Genomic DNA, 19625 nt, shown 5'->3' with positions numbered 1-19625 from the left:
AGGCTCTGTGTGGTATTAAGAAACATGACAGCATTATGCTGTCCATCCCATCCCTTGGGTGTAACCTCATCCCAGACCTGAATAACCTGTCACTCTTGGAAAAAGCCTCTGGCTTTCTGCCCTGGCTCCCCTGTCCCTAGGAGCTTGTTTCCATGATTTCTGCCATGAACAGGGCTTTATCTTGGTCTCCTAAGGAAAGATAACTTTCGTGAGCACACTTTGCACAAGTATAGAAGATGCTTGGCTTCATCTGTGACCTTTGTTCTTTGCCTTCCCTTGAAGCATTTGATCAGCTTCCACTGGATTTCATGGCAAGAGCCACAGATACAAACTGGTGGTTGACTTGCACCAGAGTGGGATCACAAGGCACAAATCCACATGGAATCATTAGGCATTGTCAGCTTTTGAACTATTGTTCATGTTGAACTATTGTTCTCTCTCCACTTCTCTTTTTGTCCCTGTAGAGATTGAAGGGGCCAAGGAAGGTGCATATGGCTGGAAAGAGTAATTTGCAGTGTTATCTCCTTTTTGCCTTCTATATGGGGTTTGTAGTAGCTCTCCCCAACCCAAAGTCAGGGTTGGGTCCCTTTGCTTTTCCCTCTGGATGTTTCTCTGCAGAGCCCGTGAAGCTGCTCTCCAGATTCTTCATCGGCCTCCAAAAGTCTCTGAGATTCAGCTGCTTTATAAAAGGACAATTTAATTTTTCATGTTAATGTAGTACTTTTGACTTGGCTGTCCAGAAGCCTACAATGTGGAAACAACAAACATTCCTGCTGTAAAATTCATGTGCTCCTCAAGGGATTGCAGGGAGGCTCCAGGAGCAACCTGCTCACATGTTTGGAAGTCATAAGTCAGCCCTTCAGCTGAAGGCTAGAAAATTCAATGGATTTTGGTGTGTATGAGACTCGATAAAATCTGGGTTTCTCCACTTATTGAGCAACTGCAAGGGTGGGGCTTAGGAAGGGTGATGTAGATTTGGACACTCCTGATGACAAGGTGTGAGGTGGCGATGTCCCTTGTCCTAGAAACATCCCAGGTGGACAAAATGCATCAACACAGAAATGAGATGTTTTCTGGCATCTGATAAAACCTGTGAGCTCTGGCATCCAGACCCTGCCCTGATTGTAAAATGGCCACAGCCACCACCAAAAGCAAGAGTCATGTGTTGTCCACACGTAGGCAGGATGCCTGGAATAACCTCCAGGAATCACGTCCTACAGGGATGTCCTTTGAGGATGGACTCCACTCTGCTGGGAGTGTTTGGGCTGAGCAACACCTCTTGTCCCACCTGCATCCTGCAGGAATGAGAGACTCTGTAATGGAGCAGCAAGCTCCATGCTGCCAGCCAGGGGCATCCTTGGACAAATCCAGGTGCTGCCAAGCCACCCTCTGACCCTGCTCTTCTGGAGACACAACATCTTGCACTCCTGGTTTGGAATAGGAGTTTCCTCCCCAGCCACCCAAATATGCAGCTGTGGTGCCAAAGAGGCTCTCACAAGCTCCTGTGTGGCAGTGGTAGATGTGGGGAAGGTGATGATGTCAAGGGTGGTTGCTGCAGCAACTCCAACATCAGGGTGTGTGCACCCTTTCCAAGAATGTGGCTGTGGGGTGTGGGGTCACAGCTGAAGCCCTTGGATGGGGTGGATGGAACATGGGGATCAAATCAATATTGAACCAGGAAAAGCAGGGGGAGGAGAAGTGTAGGAAAGAGCCACAAAAGGAATTTGAGGGGGACAATGGGAATCCATGGAGAACAGTATGACTGAAGGCCTGATCCTGCTGCTACGTGCCACCTCTGGGAGTGGCCACCAGCTGGCATTGACCACCAAACACTCAGTTTCTTGCTGAGTTGGTTTGAGCAAGCAGGGATACCCCAGTGATGGAGGGAAGGCCACAGGCTGCTCTTGCACCCCTGAGCTATGTCAAAAGCAGAATATAAACCTCTGTGTCATTAGAAGAGCTTTAATTTTAAAAAATCCAGGTGAGGGACCCTGGTCTCTGTCTGGGGGTTCATAGAGAGGATCCCATTGGAAGGCAGAGAAAGACCATGGAGCAGCAGAGACTGGTGCTCTCTTCTCCTGGCAGGTTTGAATTTCCAAGTGCAGAGTGTGGTGGGCACAGGACAGTCAGCACATGGTGATGGATAGCATGATTATGGATAGATGGCATTGTTATGGATTATTGTGTCTGCTCCATCCCTGGAAGTGTCCAAGGCCAGGTTGGACAGAGCTTGGAGCCACCTGGGATAGTGGAAGGTGTCTCTGCCCATGGCAGTGGGTTGGAACTAGGTGGCCTTTAAGGTGCCTTCCATCTTAAGCCATTCTGTGATTCTAAGATTCTGCGATCTCCTTGATGGGTTACCTCAGTGGCAGGTCTGCAGAAAGGTCTGGGTATCCAAAGGGATGAATCTTTAAGCTTCAGGACCCCACTGCACCCCCCTCTCCTGCGGGAAAAGCACCCTGGTTGCCCTTAATGTGGAAAGGTGTCAAAATTCTCTTTTGCACCTGAGGAAGAGCCAGGCACAGCACTTAAAAAGCTGCATAATTCAAGACGATCTCCAGGTTCTCCCCTGGACTGCAGCCCAGAGGTGCTTTGTCTGAATTTAGCAATGCTCTCTGATGTGTGGGATTTAGTAAAAAATAAGGGCATGTATCAAATTCCCTGAGTGCAACAAGGAGAGGGGTCAGCACGTTCCTGCTTCCCAACCTCACAGCTCAGTGCTGTGGAACAAGGATGTGTGTTGGAATGAGAGAGGTGGGCCAAAGGCCACCAGGCTCACCCTGATTTCAAATCCCTCCGTTCCCTTACAAGCCCAGGGAATCTCCAAAGGAATTCTCTGCCTCCCAAACACACAAGAGCAACAAACTGAAAGGCCTCTCTCTGAGTCTCTCCCAACTAAAAACTATTAGCCAGATAAGCCGAATATTCTTCTTTTAATTTAATTTTAATAGCCAAAACATACAATGCAGGCAACAGATCCGATGTTTCTTGGCTAGCAGGGATGATTAGATCTCTATAACTATATGCTACGAAGTGCTCCTGCTACAATAAATAAAGGTCAAAGGCAAGACACTTCCTGCTACTTTTGCTGACACGTGGCTGCCATTTAGTGATTCATAATCTCTACACACGGCTTGGCACACGCAAGGGATTTTTTTTTTTTTTTTTTTTTACAGGAGCTGTTTTCCACTTGTGCAAACACAACAAAGGATTTAAAGGGACCTGCTTTGAGCCACCTCCACCCGCAGCAAGATTCAGCGAAAGGTAACAAAGATGAGCAGGACCATGGGCTGAAGGTTGAGCTATGCACAAGTGGGAGCTGATTCTCTGCTGGCTTTTAGGGGTCTTCGAGCTGAAAAAAGTTTAAAGCTATGCCTGGTTTTGATTTTTTTTAATAGTTTTTTTTTATTTCTGTATATCCCAGTGCCTTGTGGAACTGCATAAACACTGATGTGTCTGAGTGGCAGATAACAAATGCTGGGAGATAAGAAAACCTGATGGTGTTTGGGTAGGATTGTGGTGGGCTCTGGTCTTCTGGTCCCCAGGCTGGGATTTAGTTGTGACATGGACTCTGATGAGATAAATTTTATTATCTGGACAGAAAAAGGAAAAAATAGTACAGGAATCAAGTGTTTCGCCATGTTGGGTCTGACCTGTGGTTTGTACAATGTGTTGGTAGCAGGTGTACAGGGGCAATTGCAAAAAGATGTGAAATGCCCTTCATATTTAGGAAGAAAATTGGGCATAAGCTGCTTGCTTCATCCATCAGGCATTCTTAGTTCTGAAGAGTTAAGTTGTGTAAGGCTGTGGTTATTTTATTTGAGACAACTTTTTTTTGGTTTCTTTGGAAAATATCTGCAAGACTCAGACAAACCTGAAACGTCAGGACGTGGAGAGCTGCTGGGTATTTGGGTGTTTGTCCTGAATGCTGTGAAAAGGAATGACTTTTTAATGCACTCTCACGATTTCTCAGACTGCACTAAAAATCTGCCTCATCTCCCTTTTTGATTTGTTGCAATGAGCTCATAAGATGCTTCCAGCTGGAGGTGGACTGGGAGATGTGCATCTGTGAGCAAGTAATTCCATGAAGGATTGTCTGTTACCTTTGGTGGTCGGTCCACTTCATTTCCTTTTGGTAACTTTATTTTTCTACTGTGTATTCATGAAAAGTTCAGGGAAATGGTTTGAATTCTGTTGTTTGAGTGAATTCACCATGCAGTCATGGAACTGTAGAATCATGGAATGGTTTGGGTTGGAAAGGACCTTGAAGATCATCTTGTTCCAATCCCCTGCCATGTGCAGGGACACCTTTCACTAGCCCAGGTTGCTCCAAGCCCTGTCCAACCTGGCCTTGGGCACTTTCAGGGATCCAGGGGCAGCCACGGCTTCTCTGGGCACCCTGTGCCAGGGCTCCCCACCCTCACAGGGAACAATTCCTTCCCAATATCCCATCTAAATCTTCCTTCTTTCAATCACTTTGGGGTTTGCATAACAGCCCAGCTCAGAGATTACTTAGTTGTGCAGCAGGAGCCAGTCCTTGCATGAGAGCCAACAGCTGAGGGGCACAGGAGAGAAAAAACTGGCTGGGGAAGGGGAATCTGAGTGGGAGCCGTGCAGTCCGTGGTCCTACTGACTGAATCACGCTGCTGATGTCATTTATTAGGGCAGTTTCCTGCTGAGGAACAGACTCAGCACCACACAGGTCTCCAGCCACTGCTGGCACGCTCTGGAGCCGTGACTCACTGGTGCTGTTTGCTGAGCTGAGCCACTTGCGTGGACAGAGACCTCACAGAAAATATAAATATTCCTTGGTGAACAAACTACTCCAGCATCTCAGTAAAAAAAAAAAAAAAAAAAAAAAAAAAAAAAAAAAAAAAATCCAGGTTCCTTTCTGGCGTTCTTTGCCTGATGAAAGGAGAATTTTTCTCAGTGGAATATCTCTGCTCTGAGGTGGTGTCTGGGTGCAGAGTGACCTGTGTTCCTGTGTTTCCAGCTGGCAGAACAAAGGCAGGGATCGTGTTTGAAGGCTGTTTGTTCAGCATCCCAGTAACAAGACTTTGGGCACCTGGGAACTTTGGCAAGCAAGACCTGGTTTTTTTTTTTGGTTGTTTTTTTTTTAAATTTTTTTTTTTTTCCTTCTGAATTCTAAGGAAACAGAGGGGAAAAAAAAGAAAAAAAGTTTAGGCTTTTTTTTCCTTTTCAACCAAAAAGGAAATTGTGCAAAGAGGGGGAAAAAGTTGTTCCAGGGCCAAATTATCACCTGCTCACTTTAATATTGGTTCAGATAAGTAAAAGGAGAACTGAAGGAGCACACAAAGGAGGTCTGGAAAAATCCCGTGTTCAAGGGACTGGGTAGTGAGGAAACAGCCAGCCAGTGTCTTGGCTCTGCGGGAACTCGTGGCCAGCAAATGAAATTAGTGGGATAACTCCATGAAGGTGGGTCCTCATGCAATGGGTAGCTGAACTGGAAACGTCTTTCTGAAGGATATTGTGGATACAAAAAGGTTCAGGAGGTAAATGGACAACTGGGAGATGATGGATTTTACTGAGAGATATTTTCTGGGATTTACTAAGCAGATAAATCCTATCAGGGTCAGGACATCCCTTGAGGTGAATATAAAGAAGGCAAGGAGAGCTTTGGGGAGAAGTGTTTTGTGTGTTTGACTCTGTGATAACTTACTTCTGGGGAACAAAGTTCTCAGAGTTCCTTGCATTTCAAATTCCAACAGACCCAACCTCAAGCAACTGCTCGTGGCCACTGGTTTTATTTTTTTTCCCCATCACTTTAACCTGAGGCAGCAGGAAGGAAAATGAGCTTGGCCACTAAAGCCATGGTACTTTGCACCATGTAAGCAGAGTTGGGAACAGCATCCCTGGGCACAAGGGGCAGGAAAGTGTCCTTTAAAGATTTGAGGTGCCCCAAATGAGAGCACTTTATGAGGATGCTCAGCTTTGCCTTACATTTTCTTTTCCAAGCCCCTTCCTACCTTCATCTGCAGCAGCCAAAGCAACTTCCCAGGCAGGATGGAGCCTGAGCACTGTGGCTCTTTTTATTCTCCTGATGTGTCCCAGCAACACTGGGCAGCCAGCCTGGCATTTTGACTGAGATTTTAAAGGCTTGCTATTACTGATTTCTCTTTTTTCCATTTCTCTCCCAGCAACACTGGGTTATTTTACCTTTTTTTTTTTTCTTCTTCTTTTGTTAAGCTCTTGTTTTGCCCTTCCTTTAGGGACTGGGACAAGGGATGTAGCTCCTCAAAAATTATTTGGGTGCCAGATCCCTGCTAGAACCCATCACCAGCTGTAGTTTGCTGCTACCTCTCTCCTTCCCCACCTCAGAGCCAGGCAAACACATTCTGCTCTTTTGAGATTATATCCTGGAGATCTGAATGTCACAGCAGGCTGTGCAGTTTAACACAGGAAACATTTGTGCCTGCTATTTAAGAGAAATAAGTTGCTCATGTTTCCCTGGGAACCAGCCCGTCAATCGAGCTCACTTGACTCCCCTGTTATTAAAATAAAATGTGAAAGAGTCAATGGATATATTTCAAGTTGTGGAAGGGCAAAAATGCTATCTGGGTGTATTTTGTATCCAAAATACGCATCCCTATGTAAAGAAGAAGTGTTTTTTCAGCTTTTTCAGATGGATTGCTGTTCTTTCAGATTACTTTTGCTGGCAGTGTTGTGTTGTCACAGACAGAACTTGGAGCTGACTGTAAAAGAGCCCCCTGTAGCTCAGCAGTTGTTACATTACGTCTGTGTGCAGGTTATACACAACACTTGCTCCCCAGACCCCCTGGCACTGCTTTTGTGGCTGTACCGAGCCTGTGTTCTTTATTACCCCTCTTAGGCTGGTCCTTCAGAGCTTTCCTCTCCACGCCAGGAGTGTTTCTCACCTCATTTTTTCGTGGGTTTATAGGAGGGTTTATCTTTAAGACCTGCCACTCGGCGAGGCGGCAGGTTATCCGTGGGGCAAGGCTATTTTTAGGGAGCGCAGTGCCAGGATGGCTCACAGCTCTTGGCAGCGAACACGTGCGGAGCACAAAGGCAGCCTCTGTGCTCAGGGCTGCAGAACTGGGCACCCTCAGGAGCTGGGAGCCAGGCACGGGCAGGGAACAGGGCACAGCAGGAAAACGGAGCTGCTCTGGGCAGGGAGAAGGGCTGAGGCTGCTGTGGGCACCGCGGTGCCAAGGCAGAGGAGGGGAGGCAGGGGCAGCAGGGACTGGGATGGAAACAGGGGAGGTCCTCAGGATCATTCTCTGTCTTTTGCAAGTATCAGCCCTTGGCTTTTGAAGGGAAATATCCAAACCAGTAACATAATGCCTGGAAGAGACCTGAAACACCTGGCCAGTGCTGGAGATCCACAATGGGATTAGGCTGCATTTTCCCACCGTGCTTTCCTCTACCTGCTGTGAGATAAAGGCAGGAGCTGCGCTGCTGTCAGTGGCAAAGCCTCCTCCCAGATTTCCACATCCAGCCCTGTTCCTTTGCACCTGCCAGATTTTCATTTCCTGGATTCTTTTTGTGTTCAGAATAGTTTAAGTGATTGTGCTTTTATGCAAACTGTGCTGAATTGGTGACAAAGGGGTGTAAGTGCTCATAGCTGCTTTCACAAGAAGGCATGTTGGGTGAGATAAAACTGGTTCTCCCGGGAACAACTTGTGAAGGATGTGCTAGAGGTGCACAAAAAAGTCATAAGTTGCTGAGAATCCAGCTGGTCACTGTGTCACACAATATAAGGACATGAGAGCACTGAGGGCTGGAGCACCTCTCCTTCGAGGAGAGGCTGAGAGAGCTGAGGGTGTTCACCTGGAGAAGTTTCCAGTGAGAACTCAGAGCCCCTTCCACTGCCTGAGGGGCTCCAGGAGAGCTGGAGAGGGACTGGGGACAAGGCATGGAGGGACAGGACACAGGGAATGGCTTCCCACTGCCAGAGGGCAGGGAGGGATGGGATACTGGGAAGGAATTCTTCCCTGTGAGGGTGGTGAGGCCCTGGCACAGGGTGCCCAGAGAAGCTGTGGCTGCCTCATCCCTGGAAATATCCAAGGCCAGGTGGGAAGGGGCTTGGAGTGACTTGGGCTAGTGGAAGGTGTCCCTGCCCATGGCAGAGGATTGAAACAGGATGATCTTTCAGGTCCCTACCAGTCCAAACCACTCCATGAATCTACGACTCCATGATGAATGGAAATAGCCAGCTCCATGCAAATTAAAGGATGTGCCACTGATATTATTCCTTGATTCATTGTCAATATTTACCTGAAGAAAGCAGACCAGCTCGTGGAAAAAAAAAAATCCAAAGAAGGTTATTAAATACAGAGGAACCATGCCTACCCCACAAAGCCCCTGACAGAAAATAACTGGGAGCTGAGTGGTGAGTCCTGTTCCCCTGCTTGTGGAGACTCAGGTTGTTCCCTGGCCAGCACACAGGTGTGTGGAGAAGATAGTGCCAACTTTTTAATCTGCTTCCTGCCTGTGCTCCAGGGAAAGCATTTCCAATTTTCCTTATCCAAATGAAACCAAAAGGGCACTTTAGGTACAAGAACTCATGGAAATGGAATCATGAAGGATTTTTAAATTTAGCAGAGAGAAATTTGTGGTAAGAACAAGTAATTGGGATTGAAGCTTGACAGATATAAGCCAGGAAGGGCAGCGCATTTCAAGTTTTCAGGGTGTGTGCTTGCTACCCCAATTTATTGAGGATTGCACATGGATTTTTTCCCATTGTTGAGACTGGATATTTTTCTAAGCAGCTATATCCTTCCAGAAATCCATGTAGGAAAGTGTTAAAGCCTGTAGCTCTCAGGATATTAGAAGAAATTACTGCTTGAGCAGTCTCATTCCAGAAATCACCTTCCTAGAAGGGAATAAGGATGAACAAACATGGGAGGGGAATTTCTCCTCACCTGGACTAGTTTAATTTCTAACCACAAAGGTGAGCTGGGTGTTTGTTCTGTGTCCAGATTGTTCATCATCAGGGGGAAATATTTATGAGAGAGCTCCCTGTCACTTGGACAGCCTGTCAAATAGCAAAGGTCATTGTTACTCATTCCCATGAACTGCTGCAGCTACACTGGGATGACTGGAAGGTCACAAAGGCTTTTTTAGCAAAGGGCAGACTCTCTGAAGTGACTTTTGAAACAGCCTGTAGCCTGAATTTACTTTCAAAGGGAGGCTGCTGGGCTTTCGGGTTCCCTTTGTAGTCTTGGTAAAACCTTTAATTGACTTATTGTCAGGGGATTGTGAGGAAAAGGGGAAAAACACCACAAGAGGCGATACTGTTTGATCTCTGTCCTTCCTTGTTGTGCCTGTGAGCCACAGCCTTGCTTCAGATAAAATTTCTGGTGGGATTTTGTATTTATGTTAGAATGTTTCTGTCTCCTGCACCGGACGTGGGTTTGGTTTTTCTCCTGGGAATGTATGTTTTTGTTTGAGTGCTCAAGTGTTCCTCAAGTGGGTGAATGAATCATGGAAATTCTGTATTATGGACGGATGGAAAGATAATAAAGCATTATATGTGGGCCTTCGTGGTAAGTTTGCTTTGCAGGTAAAAGGGATTAGTCTTTCTCTAGTAAACAAACAGTGCAGAGGATGGAAAAGCCAGCTGGGCTTGTTTGGAGTTGCTGTAGTTATTTAACACAGGTAATTTTTTCAGGCCGTGTGTGGTGTCCTGCTTGGGGAAACACAAGCAGCTTTGTCACTGTGTGTCACCCTGCCCAGAGCAGGAGCCAAAATCAGTACCCAGGTACCCTCAGGATAATAATTCCTGGGTTAGAAAACTGGAAACCCCTCTTCTGACTTACAGATTTTCTGTTCAAGTTATATTTTAACTTCATGAGGGTTCTGCCAGATGTCAGTGTGCGAGTGTATCCCCCAAAAACTTGAGTCTAACTCATGAGGCTTTTTCACTGCAGACATGCTCGTAATGCCAAAGCCAAATGTTGGCAAGAGTGGGCAACCTCTGAAGCACAGCACACCCTGTGGCTCATATGAGGGGTCTTTGCACTGAGATTCCTGATTTCAAGTAGATAAGAGCACTTTTCCCAACGTTTTTAAATCTGAGGATGAAAAATGCTGTGCAACAACAGTAAAAGGCAAAACATTTTTATGCCAAACATCAGGAATGTGGTGTTTTGGAGCACTGAGAGGTACTCTGGGCTGCCTGTTTTTATCTGCTATTCCTGCTCTCTTTTCCAGCCAGCTGGATCCTTATTTTTCTAAAAAAAGCTTCATGCCAGGCTTAATGCTCATCTCACCTGACAGTTCTAGGAATGGGGCATTATGTTGGTCAATAGGAATCTAGAGAACAATCACTTAATGGCCTTAAGTCATTATTTTGCTTGGCAGAAAATAATAAAAAAAAAAAGCAGCATCAGTCAATCTAATAGATCTCTTTGGCCAGACTTCAAACCTGAAATACAAACTCCAAACCCAGAAATACAACTTCACAGAGTGCCCAGGTACCCTCCCACCCTCCACGTGCCCACCATGAGCTCTCCTGACTTGTTTTCTGGAATTCCTTCCCCATCTGAAGGTGTGTGTTGAAGGACATGAGACCTGAGCTAGTTCTGTCCATTCTGTGGTGCAAAAAAACCCTTCCAAAAAGAGAGCTTCCAGGCAATCCTTCACTTTTCTTTCTTCACATTGATTATGTCTCTGGATTGCAGCTCTGGGCAATCTTTTCAGGTGTGTTGCACGAGGTCTTTGTCCTCCCTGTTTTTTTAGGTTAGGTTCTCCAGGCTTTTACCATTTGCTTTACATTTCAGTCATAAACCTGTCCTTCAAGAGTGCTTCCCATGAAAGATGCTTTATTCACTGTGTGGTCTGCTTATAGAAAACAAATGTCAAAGGCATAAAAAATGCTGATTTTAGGATTTTATCAAATTTCCTTGGGACTACTGTCTGCAAAAGGCACCAGCCCCAGTCATGTCTGTCAATTACTCTTCCTTAATGCATTGAACACTGTATTAAACATGGGCTTGCAAGGTATTTTAGCTTTATTTTCCCACAGGTAATGGCATTTCTGTCTACCCTTAAAATGCCTCATAAGCATTCCTAGGGTTTAGGGCTGGCTCTGTTGCCAAATCTAAACTGGAGAAAGAGGGTAGAGCCCAGGGGACTCCTAATACCCAGAGCTTTCTAGATTTAGTTCAAATCCTTCACATTGCAGCCAGGCGAGCTCAGAGCTGGTGCAGCCCTGCAGCGCAGTTGTTTATTTGCTGTGGAGGAAATAGAAGTGCCTTTCAGTAGGAATTGGCTCCCCAGCTTTCCCAGCTGCTGGGTGACAAGCATCCCTCATGGTTCAGCTTTCCTGTGGGTACAGGGGCACCAGTCTGTCCTTCGTGGCTCCTCTTTGCCTACGAACAAACACAGCCTGGAACTGAGGCAGCCCTGAGGGGCAGGTGTTGCTCTGTGAGAGATGCTGAGTACTCCAGGCAGGAAATCCTGGCTTCCCTTCCGTCCTCTGCAGATAAGGATCTCCAAGCTGGACCATCAAACTGTCCCTATTTCCTTATCACCTCTGACTTTGTTCGGTCTGGTGGGAAAGGCTGCTCTTTCCAGCCTTGCTGCCAATTCCTCTCTTTCCAGATATATCTGGTTAGAACAGGGATATGGCTCATTTCCCTGATGTCCTTTAATTTGCAAAGCTCTGCTTCCATCTGTAGGCTTGGTGGAGACCCAGTGCTGAGGCTGTGAGGCAGGTGTGGGAGGGCAGAGCCCACCACCAGGCTGGCTCCTGGGGTGTGCTGGATGGGGACAGCCACCCCGACGGCTGGCAGGCTCACAAACCACATCCCAAACAGCGTGTGGTCATAGAATCATAGAATATTCTGAGTTGGAAGGGACCCACAAGGACTAACCAGTCCAATTTCTGACCCCTCTGGCACATGACAATCCTAACAATCCCATCCTCTCTCTGGGAGCGTTGTCCAAACTCTCCTGGAGCTCTGGCAGCTTTGGGGCTGTGCCCATTTCCTAGGGAGCCTGGTCAGTGCCCAGCACCCTCTGGGGGAAGAACCTTTTCCTAATATCCAACTAAACTCCACCTGAAACAGCTTCATGCCATTTTCTTGGGTCCTGTCAGTGGCCACCAGAGAGCAGAGATCAGAGCTGCCTCTCTACTTCCCTTCATAAGGAAGCTGCAGACCATGGTGATACCTCCCTTCAGTCTCCAGCTGAACAAACTAAAGGACCTCAGCCACCCCTTGTAAGGCTTTCCCTCTAGAGCCTTCCCAAATTTCATGCTGCTCCTTTGGATGCTCTCTAAATTCTTTATATCCTTTTTAGAGTGTCTCCCTTGTCCTAGACTGATTGTCAAACATTACAGTGGCTTCAGCATCTGGGTGCTTTGAGGGGCTTTGAAGGGTTTTAAGTCCTGTGGTGATGGCAGCACTGAAGGGCAGTCAGGGAAGCTCAAAGTCTGGAGAAAAACAACCTGCAAGCACTGCATATATGAAATTGAAACGTTTGCACAGTTGTCTGATACCTGATGGAAGCTGGGAACCCCAAATCCATGTTATTCTTGCTGTTTTCCCCAGATGTTTTGGCTGGCTCAGCAACCTCAGCCCAGGTGCAGGTGCAAACCTCTGGCAGGCGGCTGAGCATGTTCTATAAAACCTTAAAACGCTTGAAGGCAGCGTGCAGACATGACTGATTTCCATCCAAGGCGCAGTCTTTCCTCCAGACTTTCCCTCCAGGCATCCAAAAGCAATTTCAGTCAGTATTTAATGGGAAGGCTGCGGGATGTCTGAGTGCTCCAGCTCCATGGTGGACCCGCATCCCGTGAGTTACACATTGCTCAATCCTGGTCACAAACTTTTTTTGGAAAGAAGCTATAATTTAATAAAACATGTGTTTACAGGGCTGCTGCTTGGATAAAACCTGTGTTTATGGGGCTGCTGCTTGGAGAGGAGACTTTTACCCTGCAGTTGCATGAAAGGCATCAGATTCAGAAGGAACACCTTCCCTTTGCTTTATGGCTCTGAGTGCCAGCTCCCAAACTGTGACACTGGAACTGGATTTTTTTGGCTTTCCTCTCCATTTGGAGGAAGTCTCCATGGCACAGGCTCTGTGCCCAGAGCCACTTAAGAGTATTCTTATTATACACAGAATTGCAGAATGGTTTGGGTTGGAAGGAACATTAAAGATCATCTTGTTCCAATCCCCTGCCATGGGCAGGGGCACCTTCCACTAGACCAGGTTGCTCAGAGCTTTGTCCAAATTGATCTTGAACATTTCCAGGGATGGGGTATCCAATATACATTTAGTGTATATATATATATATATATATATATATATATATATATATACATGTATGAAATATATATATAGACACACACAAAATGTTTATTTTTTATAAATACAAATATAAATGTGTATTATAGTATATATGTAGTACGTATATATATAATGTATACATATATTTAGATTGCATATACATTATGTATTGTAGTGTGTATAAATATATATAGGAGAAGGCCCTTTGCTAGCTTTTAGGGGTCTTCAAGCAAAAAAAAAAAGTTTAAAGCTACGCCTATTTTTGATTTTCTATAACTTTTTTTTTTTTTTTTTTTTTTTTTTTTTAGTACATGATACTACCCCATGCAACTGCGTGAACACTGATATCAGTAAGTGGCAGAAACCAGATGGTGAGAGATAAGAAAGCAGGATGGTGTTTGGGTAGGGCTTTGGAAGGCTGTGTTTTTCTGGACCACAGGCTGGGCTTTAATTGTGAGGTGGACTCTGAAGAGATTAATTTCATTGTCTGGACAGGAATAGGAAAAAAAAAACTCGTGCAGGAATTAAGTTATTTTCCACAGTAGGTCCGCTCTGTAGTTTGGTGAACGCCCCCGAGCAGGAGTATCAAAGCAGCCTTGAAGTACAGCGGCAACAGCAAAAGGTGAAAAAGATCCGTCTCTCTTAGGAAGAAAATTAGGTTTAACACGCTTGCTTCACCAAACAGGCGCTGATATCCTTAGAGTTTCACGTTCAAGTCGCCCAAGCTCAGGAGCGGGGCGGGGGAGGCGGCGCACGAAGCGGAGGCGGAGAAGGGGAAAGAGGAGGAGGCGGAGGCGGGGGATGCTCGAGGCGGAGCCGGGGCGGGCCGCAGGGGAGGCGGCTGGAAAACAGGCCGGCGCTGGTTCTCGGCCCGCAGTGCCCGCAGCCGCCGCTCAGCCGCGCCGGGAGCCGCTCAGCCGCGGGAGGCAGCGAGGCGAGAGCCGGGCGGGCGCCCCGACCCCGACAGTCCCCTCCGGCACCGCACAGAGAGGTACGCGGCGGGCGGCGGCCCCGGTCCCCTCGGAGCGTCCCCTCGCAGGGTCCCCTCGGCCCCTTCAGCCGGCACCTGCGGCGGGAGGGCCGGTGCCGCCTCGGCGGGGCTGCCCGGCTCCGTCCCCCGCACGGAGCGCCCGGGCAGCGGCGGGGAGAGGGCGGGGGGCTTTGTCTGGGGGCACAGAGCCGGCACCCGTCCCACACGCCCACCTCGCCAAGCCGCTCTAGGGGCCGTTCCCTGTGCCCCGTGCCACACACCTGCCCGAGGGGCCGTTCCCTGTGCCCCATCCCACAGTTTCACCTCCCCAAACTACTCCAGGGGACGTTCGCTGTGCCCCATCCCAAACAACACCCTCAGGGTTCAGCCCCGGTGCCCCATCCCAAACAACACCCTCAGGGTTCAGCCCCGGTGCCCCATCCCAAACAACACCCTCAGGGTTCAGCTCGGCGCCCCGTCCCACACATGGTCCCTGGAGGGACCAGCCCTGTGCCCCGTCCCTGAGGGGCCGTCCCCCGTGCCCCATCCGACAATTTCACCTCGCCAAACTACTCCAGGGGTCGTTCGCTGTGCCCCATCCCACGCACCCCAAACCACCCAGGAATTTGCTGGCCCTCATTCCTCCGCCCCTTGACACCCCAGCCCAGGTGCAGAGCAGGTGTCATCCCCGCCGCTTTTTATGGGGACCGTGGGGGAAAGGATCGCGCTCTCGGCTAAGGGCAGAACACGCATAGTTGTGTTGGGATTTTGGGGTGGTTTGGGTGTGTTTTTCCCCCCCTCCTGTGTGTTGGTGTCGGTGAATCTCCCGCATGTGACACGAGTCCGCGCGTGCCTCCGCATTCCCCGCCTGGCGTTCCCGGTGATGACACCGAGAGGAGAGGTTAAGTGGGGAAGTCACCGTGCTGGGGATGTGAGTGACGAGCGGCGAAGGCTCGCCCCCAAGCTTGTTTGTGTTTCTGGTGTTTTCATGTTTATACAAAGCTGTTACAATACCGGGGGCTTGGCGGCTGACACCGGCGTTTTCAGTCGAATCCATCGACTTGTGTGGAATTGCTGCCTCTTTGAGATCGGTGTGGTAGATGAGGGATTAATTCCGAACGCCGGGTAGTAAAATGCTCAAAGCCAATTGTCAGTTACGGAAACTCAAAACAAAGCTTTTATTTACATTCTCATCCCCGTACACAGAGCTGCTGTGCTGCATCGCTGCTCTGCTCATCCCAAAAAATGCTTTCTGTGGATTATAGACACGCTGTCTCAGACCTGGTGCTGGGACCAGCTGTAATTGCCTGATATATTAGGTGTAAACACTGGCTTTACATAAAAGTGAAACCATATGTATCGCCTAACACATGTCCACGCTGTGATCCTGCACAAACAGAGTCGAGCCCAGAGCCCTGTCCTTAGCTCACCCTGTTGATCCACGTTTCCCGTAGCCTGTACGACGCAGTCCTGTTCCCAGAGTTACCAGACAGGTTTAGTGGAGACCAAGAAATCAGCCCAGGAGCATTTCTTTGTATTGTGCAAGAATGCTGTTATGTTCTCAGTCCTTTACAGATGTTGTTTTATTGACTTAGTGATAACATTTTGCTCTCCTAGGTCCTTTTCCCTTTCCAGATTGTTAGGCCAGCACTTACTAATCTTTTATGGCACTGCTGTGGAACAAATGTGTTTTTTAGGGAGTAGTAAGCTCTGTGGTTTTAGCTGGCTTTACCTCTAAAAAAAACCCAGCACTGCCTTTTCCTTGTGCCACTGCTGTGGAGTGGGTAGCTGGACTAGGAAGCCTGTTTGGATGACTACTGAGCTGGCAAAAAATCCAACAGGCTTGGGTCTGACTCAGTGCCTGGATCCTCAGCCATTGTGTGGCTGATCAAATGTTTACCTGGAATTCTTAGGGTTTGGAGCAGCATCCACCTGGTATTTTGGCTCAGCTGTGTGTGGAAGCGGGTGTAGAGGTCTGAGGCTTTAAATGCTAAAAATTCTAGCTGATGCTGGGTGCTGTGGTCGTTCATCCCTCTCCATCCTTTGGCTCCGTGGAACAGCGGCTCTGGAGCTGTTCTGCTTTGTGCCACGCTTCCCTGAAACGCTGGAGTGTGTGGCTGGAGCCACAAACACGCTGCACGTGTCCTGGGATCCCGTGTCCTCAGCCCTGCTGCTGGCACTCGTGGTTGTCCCTCTCTGGTTTGAGCTGGAAGTGCTTTCTGTGGTGTCTCTGAAACTCAGTGTTTTTCTGGGATGGCGGAATCTCAGTTGACTTGGTGGCACTGGAGGGGTCGAGGTAGAGTTTGGAGAACTCTGTCAAATTCTTGACACTCCTTACAAACAGCAGGCATGGTTTCTGGGCTCCCTACAAGCATCTAAGAGGTGTGATGGTGCTTTTACTGACCTCCACCTTAGCCAAGTAGTGTAATTTGGGTTTTTCTCACTCATCCATCCTCAAAAGCTATGGGACCCCTGCCCATCTCTGCCTCAGAAGCTTGGAGGAGTATTCCTGCATCTTGCTGCCAGCCTCAGGAGTGTATCTGCCTGTCTCTCAACCCCACTTCCATCATTTCATGGCTTTTGTTCCTGTCATCTCACTGAAAACTAATCCCTTCTAATCAAATCTGAGGTTCTCCAACTAAATTCCTGCTGGCCCAAGTGAGTGTCTAAGGGAAAATTGCGATGCTGACTTCTGGAGTATGTGGAATTACTTTGTATGATCGGGTTATACAAAAAAAAAAAAAAAAAAAAAAAAAAGAGAGAAATTATTTTCTCTTGTTTTTTTTCAAAAGTATTAAAGCACAGCCTGCTGTGTTTCCCAAATCTCACTGCTGTCTCCTTCTCTCAGTAATTGTAATTAACAGACCAGAAAATGGAAAAATGTAGAAATACCCTTTCCCACTGGCCACAAACATTAGTCCTCTCCAGAAGTTAATGAAGTCATGTCTATGGAAATTAAAGAACTGATTTTTTTTAATTCTGTTGGTGAGCTAAAACATTGTGTTAGAGTGGTAAATAATAAATAAAAGAGCTGTAAAGATCTCCTCTTGGAATTGATGTGGGTGAAGAATGGATTTGAACTCTTCTTTCTCTGGAGAGTCTAAACCTCTGGCTCTAAGATGTAGCTGAGGGATCTGTCCTGCTCTGCTTGTGTGCAAAAACTGATCTAAGCACAGCAGTAAGGTGGGAGGGAGATGGTAACCCACCATGAAAACAGGGAATAGAAGCATAACCATAAAAAATCCCAAATGCAACCAATTCATTGAATTATGGAATCCTAAGACACAAATAGTTTTACAAGTGACACTTCAAAGCCACCTTTATGGTGTTTCCAGACTGTGTTATCATCTTTGTTGTCTTCCTGTTGAGGGAACGTGAACATTTTCAGCTACCTTGATTTTGTGTCCCATTTTCATTGGCTCTGTTGCTGTGTTGGCTTTGCTGTGTCCGGGCATTCCCTGCTCCGTGTTGAGGGCACATGGGTGTGTGCACTGTAATAAATCTTGGGTTTATAGAAGTCACAGTGGAAATTGGTTGAAAAGCTTTCCTTTTTTGAGCTGGAGAGGGATTCTGGATAAGAGCCTGGAGTGACAGGACAAGAGGGAATGGCTTCCCACTGACAGAGGGGACTTTTAGATTAGGTATTAGGAAGTTCTTTAGTCAGATGGTGATGAAGCCCTGACACAGAAACTGTGGTCGCCCCATCCCTAAAAGTGTCCAAGGCCAGGCTGGACAGGGCTTGGAGCAACCTGGGCTAGTGGAAGGTGTCCCTGCCCATGGCAGGGGGCAGGAATGAGATGATCTTTAAGGTCTCTTCCAACCCAAACCATTCTGTGATTCAGCCAGCAGCCCTGAGCTGTGGATAACCCAGCACACAGGGTTTTTATAACAATGTATTTGCTGTCTGAACCCAACAGCAGCATGACAAGGACGTTTCCTCTGGGAGATGTGCTCTATATTCCAGTGACCTTTTCTTCTGGAAATCTCTAAATACAGTGAATGTGGTGGTGTTTGGTGAATTTTAATCATGCCTTTGGTTTTAAGTGCAGTTTTGGTGTGACTTTTCATGGCGGCTTGAAGTTTTTGTTTTGTGACGTGTTGGGGCCAGGGCCGTGAGGTTGTGAGGATGGGATGGAAGGGAAATTGTAAGGATGCAGCAGGAGTGGTTTGGCTCTGAGGAATGCCTGGGTTGCTTGAAGGTGATAAGCTCAGCAGCAGGAATGTAATGCAAGAGGGGTGAAAAATCCCTTCCCTGCTTTTCCTGCTGGAGTTTGATCCCTGAGCTATTCTCGGGTAGTTCTCTGCTACCAGGCCCTGCTTTAAAGTCTCAGTGAAACAAGGCACTTATTGTTGGTGCTCTCTCATTCCAAGTGATGGTGGCTGGCAGCTTGCTGGGTCTGAGTGAGACAGATTTTGCAGCCCCAGAGTAGTGATTTACACAGGGTTGTTGTTGGATATTCCCTCTTTGGGGCAGTTTTCCACATCATGCTGTAAGACCACGTTTCCCTCACTTCCTGAAGCAGAAGGATGGAGGGAGCACTGGGGGCCACAGAACAGATCAGTGGCAGAGAGTGAGGAGATCTCAGCTGTGGAGGGCCCTAAAGAGCTGAACTGACGTGAACTCAGGCAATTTCAGCTTGTAGGGGATTTTTGGTTTGGTAACTTTCATTTCTTTTATCCAATAGGTCTTTCAAGGTCTTCAAAGCCTTTATAATGGCTGGAAAAGTTCATTTAATTCCACTTTTAGTGTGTGTGTGTGTGTGTACTTACTGAGTTCAAAGGCAGGAACTACCTTTTAAGAAATAAAGAAAATACTTGTTTTCCTGGCTGGTGAAGTAGAAAACTAAATGGATGTAGATAACTGTTGAAGAATGGATACTTAGTTATTAACTTCTTCACCATTCATTATTCCTGATAATGCCAGATTTTCCTAAGTGTGTCCTCTAGACTGAGCTGAATGGCAGGGAATAGTGTAAGCTGCTGGCATGCTCGGAATGACTGAAACATTGGACAGGATATGGTGATGTTGGCACATTTTGAGAAGGGGGAAGAAAAAGCATGTTGGTTTTGGATCATTTGTGTCCTGAAGTACTTACTCAAGCTCCCTTGTAGCTGACGTAGGCAGAAAATGCCTTGTGCTAGGCGAAGCAGATAGTCCTAGCCTATTCCTAAACTGGGATTTGCATGGGAAAAGAGGAGTTTCTTTAATTTTTCAGGGCAGATGGGGAATGGATTTTCTCCCCAAAAGGTTGCACAGGTGCAGCATTCAAGCATGCTCAACTGATGTTTCTGTTAGACAGGTATTTAGTCTGAAACAGAATTAAAAATTCTCCTGTCCCATGGGATGCGTGTTCCAGGATATAGATGTAACCTCCTGCTT

General features: G+C 47.3%; 1 protein-coding gene across 1 annotated transcript in view; it reads left to right on the top strand.

The window, feature by feature from the left end:
• Positions 1-14115: 14115 nt before the first annotated feature.
• SMOX (spermine oxidase) overlaps positions 14116-19625 on the top strand; it is a 50464-nt gene continuing 44954 nt past the window's right edge. The window contains exon 1 of the mRNA XM_053976825.1: positions 14116-14266. The gene's annotated coding sequence lies outside the window, so the exon portion shown is untranslated. The remainder of the gene's footprint in view (positions 14267-19625) is intronic.

Source organism: Vidua macroura, chromosome 4, assembly GCF_024509145.1.
Source record: "Vidua macroura isolate BioBank_ID:100142 chromosome 4, ASM2450914v1, whole genome shotgun sequence".
Taxonomy (NCBI): Eukaryota; Metazoa; Chordata; class Aves; order Passeriformes; family Viduidae; genus Vidua; species Vidua macroura.
This window is presented reverse-complemented; position numbering and strand designations above follow the sequence as displayed.